This window comes from Musa acuminata, unplaced genomic scaffold (assembly GCF_036884655.1).
Source record: "Musa acuminata AAA Group cultivar baxijiao unplaced genomic scaffold, Cavendish_Baxijiao_AAA HiC_scaffold_1136, whole genome shotgun sequence".
In the NCBI taxonomy this organism is placed as follows: domain Eukaryota; kingdom Viridiplantae; phylum Streptophyta; class Magnoliopsida; order Zingiberales; family Musaceae; genus Musa; species Musa acuminata.
This window is the reverse complement of record NW_027021348.1, coordinates 7,704,288-7,709,287: the sequence shown is the minus strand read 5'-3', so window position 1 is coordinate 7,709,287 and position 5,000 is coordinate 7,704,288. Positions and strand designations below refer to the sequence as shown.

General features: G+C 38.5%; 1 long non-coding RNA gene across 1 annotated transcript in view; it reads left to right on the top strand.

The window, feature by feature from the left end:
- The window catches only part of LOC135668556 (uncharacterized), a 9,438-nt gene that overhangs the window by 1,595 nt on the left and 2,843 nt on the right, over positions 1–5,000 (top strand). The window contains exon 2 of the long non-coding RNA XR_010511023.1: positions 1,945–5,000. This exon is cut by the window's right edge and continues 552 nt beyond it. This is a non-coding gene — a long non-coding RNA (uncharacterized LOC135668556). The remainder of the gene's footprint in view (positions 1–1,944) is intronic.

Sequence of the window (5,000 nt, the reverse complement as noted above, 5' to 3'; positions counted from 1 at the left end):
AAGTGTTCTAACCTTTTCTATTGCAAGCTTTCTAATTTTTTCTCTTGCAAGTATCCTGATCGTTCCTCGCTGCCATTTTTATCTCTACATTTGCTTTGAATATGAGGAACTTTGAATTGTTCTAGCCTTGCATTTGATATATCTCCTGTTTAGACGTAACGATTCGAATCTGTGCAACTTCTGAGATTCTGACCTTTTGATACCGAGCTGCCTATAAGTCTTTGTGGAAACTCTGATTTGTTCAAAACTGATTTCATTGGAAACTAGACTCGTAGACCTTTCCTTGATATATGGATTGAAAGATTTGGAATCTAAACACCTGCCCAGTTATCTGTTGAATCTGACATTATGAATTCTGCCAACAAAGATTTTGTTCTACGACACTTGCTTACCAAATTATTTGTAACTCTCTCTGTTGGACAGTTCAATTCATATGAAGCCTGTCTTATCTGAAAGTATTATCCAATGATTATTTCTGAGTAAATTGGAGCACGATGGATAGTTTGAATCATTTGTTCAATGTGCCTTTTGTATTCTGCCAGAAATCGAGCTTTGGTCGATTTCTCATATTCTGGTTTCATTCCTTTGGAAGTTGATACCCTTTAGCTTTCTTATTCAATTGAGCTTTATATTACTGCTTTGAATTCTTTTATGCTCTTGTCCCTAAAATTATTGCATTCTTGAAAACTGTTGTGTAACGTTTATGCTATATCGTATTGACTCATATAGGCACATGTATATCCTATTGTTCCGCATTTGCTTTTGATATGTGCCTATTCCAGTTTCATTCCTTTGGATATTGAATTCATCTAACCTTCCTATTTTGAATTGAGCTCAGTATGAATGTTTTGAATCCCTGTAAACTCTTGCCTTCATTTCATTCCAAAACTGAATACATTTGTGAGAGATTGTTGCTTGCATCGTATTGTCTCGTAAAGGCACATGTACGTTTTGTTGTTCCGCGTGTGCTTCCGTATTATGCTACTTATTGTTTAAACTGCCCTCTTGTATTCTGGTGTTGTGGGATAATGTGAACCTTTGCCAGAAATGGTAAAGGGAGTTATGCATAGAGCCTGCGATGCTCTGCCGGCCCCCTCTGACTTCACCTAGACGTGGGTGGATGGAGCTCCCAGACGTGGGAGACTTCTGTCTGGTGGTCATTCAGAAATGGATGAATCACATTCTGTCTGTGATCCCACTACACCCTCTATATGTTTGATATGACATCCAGAGTTTTGGTGAGTTATTTCTGTTCATGCTCTGGATAAGTATGATATGATTGCAACGTCAAGGACAACGTTTGAGCTTCTGTACGACATATGAGTTTGATATGCTCTGAAATGCTTCATTCATTGTTGATTTTGCTTCGAAATGTTCCATATGTCGTTGATGTGTTTTGGAACATTTTATATGCCATTGATAAGCTCCGATAAGTTTCCTTTGTTTCTGATATGCTCCAATTACTCTGTGCTCCATTTGCTATGAACTGATATGTTCTAAAATGTCCTATCTGCCATTGATAAGCTCCGATAAGTTTCCTTTGTTTCTGATATGCTCCAATTACTCTGTGCTCCATTTGCTATGAACTGATATGTTCTAAAATGTCCTATCTGCCATTGATAAGCTCCGATATGTTTCCTTTGTTACTGATATGCTCCAATTACTCTGTGCTCCATTTGCTATGAACTGATATGTTCTGAAATGTCCTATCTGCCATTGATATGTTCCAATTACTTTATGTTCCATTCGGTATGGATCAAATATGTTTTGAATGACATGATACGTATGATTTGGTATCTATTGAGATGGTATCCTTGAGAATTCTTGTATTCTGCCTTGCATTATGATACCTTACTTGTTTGAAATCGTTCCTTTTGTTCTGAATATGCTTTGTCACTTGCTGAGCCGTTTTTGGCTCACTCCGTTGTTATATAAATCTTTCAGGTCAGCTTGTCACTCTTCGAGATGTTTGATTTGGGCTGAGGCAGTGGATAACTATTCAGAATGATGGGCAAGTCTGGTTGGTTATTACGATATTGTTGTATAAGTATGTTTTGTATGTAATGAAATGTTGTCGATGAACCGAAATGGATATACTGTGTCAAAGTGTTAGGAGATCTCTCTTATTTGGAATTTCTGAATGTTAAGTCTAATTTATGATGTTATGATCTTGTGGTGAATAGTTGGAGTTCTGATTGTATAATTTATTTAGCTTGTGGAATTATAAATGTTGTTCATGTTTGTCAAGTTGGCTTGGGTTGCCATAAATGTGAATTATCGAGTGATGTGATATATGATTTTAAAATGCACAGGTTTTATGGATGTGAATATGAATAGAATGTTTTTCAGTGTCCTCAAACGTTAATTTGGATCCTGGATTGGTTTGTGATGATGAAAAATTTTAATATCATGGATAATATTTTGAGGGGCGTGTCAGAGGTGGTATCAGAGCATGGTTTGAGGATTACTGAAATATTTGATATGTTGACGTGCAAAATATTTCGAGGTCTAGTACACTATAGTGATCGGGAAGATTTTCCTTGATGTTTTTTAGGAATCTAGGATGACGGTGACATTTAGTCCACCTATTTCATCTGGTTTTGATTAATTAAGTGGGATGAAAGGGGTAATTGGGAATATTGAATCAGAGTGGCGCAGCGGAAGCTTGGTGGACCTAATTTCATTGGTGGTAGAAAAATGAATGATGCAAACGGAGAAGATATTTGATATACAAAATTGTTCTAATGATCAAAAGATTTCTTTTGCTACCTTATATTGGAAGTAGAGGCTGATTATTATGGGCAACAATGAAAAGAATTTTTGGAGATTTGTGGCAAGAATGATAAGGATAAGTTTAGCAATAAAAATATGATTGGAAATGAATCAGAAAGTAATAACAAGAGGGTCAAGACCTTTGGATTTGAAATGGGAAGTCATCACAAAAGACTCAATCATGGGTGAATTATAAGTTAAATTATTAAACAAATTTGTGTTTCGGGTGACTGGAGTCTATTTTGCTCGTGGAAAGTTGGATCATAAAATAAAAGACTGCCCTTTGAACAATAAGAAAGAGTCACTGCCTCATAAATCATCAGCCCATGTCAGAGTGTATACTATCACTGAATATGATTATGAAACTTCTGAAGTAGTGGTCGAATGTATTATTCAGGTTTATGAAAGAATGCAAATATTTGTTTGACCATGGGTCTCATCTATGATTTGATTCGGAATATTTTGCCTATCACTTGGGTATTCAACCTAGACCACTACATTATGTGCTATATGTAAATACGATCATTAGAGATTCTTTGATAACGAACTTGAATCTGGTCCTCTTGTCTGATTTTTATTGGAGAACTTGAACTTTTGCTGATTTAGTTCTCCTAGAGATTTGGAGTTATGATATTATACTTGGTATGGATTGGCTATCTTCTTATCATACCAGTATGGATTGGTATATAACCAATGATCACTTTTTGTATATTTGATCAGCCGATCTTTTATTTTGAGAGTATTGGGACATGATTTATCTCTTTGCCTAATGTATCCCAGGATGACTTGCTTGGATTATCTCCAAATGTGATCTTGCTTTTGATTTGGTCCTTTGGACAATCCTAATATCTAAGCCTCTCTACAGAAAGATATCATTTGAGTAAGTGGAATTGGAAAAGCAACTACAAGGATTATTAAATGAGGATTTTATTTGGCTTAATATTTCATCATGGGGTGCTCCGGTGTTAGTTAAAAAGATGTATGGAACATTGAGGCTTTGTAATGATTACAGACAGTTGAATTAGGTGACCATCAAAAATGAGTATTTTCTGGAGTAACGACTTGTTTGATTAACTGTAGGGTGCGCAAGTATTTTTAGAAATTGATTGAAGGTCGGGTTACCATTTATTGAGGATCAAGGAGGAGAATATTTCGGTCACTCTTGGATAATTATGTCATTATATTGTATTGATGAAATTATTTGAGAGTAGGAGGAGGAAATAGAGATATCATAATCCTCATCTTTTCATCGATTGAGCTATGATCAATTTAGAGGACTAAATTTTCTTTTAAGGGGGGGAGAGTGTAATATCCCTCGCTTTTAAAAATTATTAATAAAGATTTATATGTAAATTGGAGGACCTATATGTAAATATAGAAATTACAAGGACTAAACTGCTAAGTTGCAAAAAAGAAAAAAAAAGGGAAAACCGAAAATTCGGTATTATCCCACCGCCTCCCACGCACTCTGTTTCTTCCAGAAACAGAGAGAGCGGTGGGGCGTGAGGACAAGAAGGAGAGTGGTAGAAGAAGAGGAGGTGGCTGCAGCGAGGGCTGCAGCGAGAAGCTGTGGGGCGTGGGGAGAAGAAGAGAGGAAGAAGAGGGAGAAGAGAAGAAGAAGAAGAAGAAGAAGAGAAGAGGATAGCTGCGGCAAGGCTGCAGCGAGGAGGTGTGTGGGGTTGGGGAGGAAAAGGGAAGAGGAGAAGAAGAGGGAAAAGAGAGGGAAGAGGGAGAGGAGCGAGAGGTGGCAGCAGCTAGGGCTGCAGCACCTCTGTTTCCTGCAGGTGGAAACAGAGGAGAGGTGTGGGGCGTTCGAAGAGGAGAAGAAGAAGAAGAGGAAGAGAAGAGGAAGAGGAAGCAGGGGAAGAGGTTGTGACACCTCTGTTTCCTGCAGACGAAACAGAGGAGAGGGTGTGGGTGACGTCGGGGAGAAGAAGGGGAGGAAGGAGAAGAAGAGAAGAAGAAGAAAGGAAGGAAAAGGAAGAGGAGAAGGGAAGAAAGTAGCTGCGGCTGCGGTTGTGGCAGCTGCAGCTGTGGCAGGGAAAGAAGAAGAGAAAGGAAGAAGGGAAGGAGAGGAAGAAGAGAAGGGGCTACGGCTGCGGCGATGGCAGCTGCAGTTGGAAGAGAAGAAGGAGAGGAAGATGAGCAGGGGAGGAAGAAAGGGCTGTGGCCGTGGCTGAGGCTGCGACTGCAGCATGCAGCTGGGAAAGAAGAGAAGGAAAGGAAGA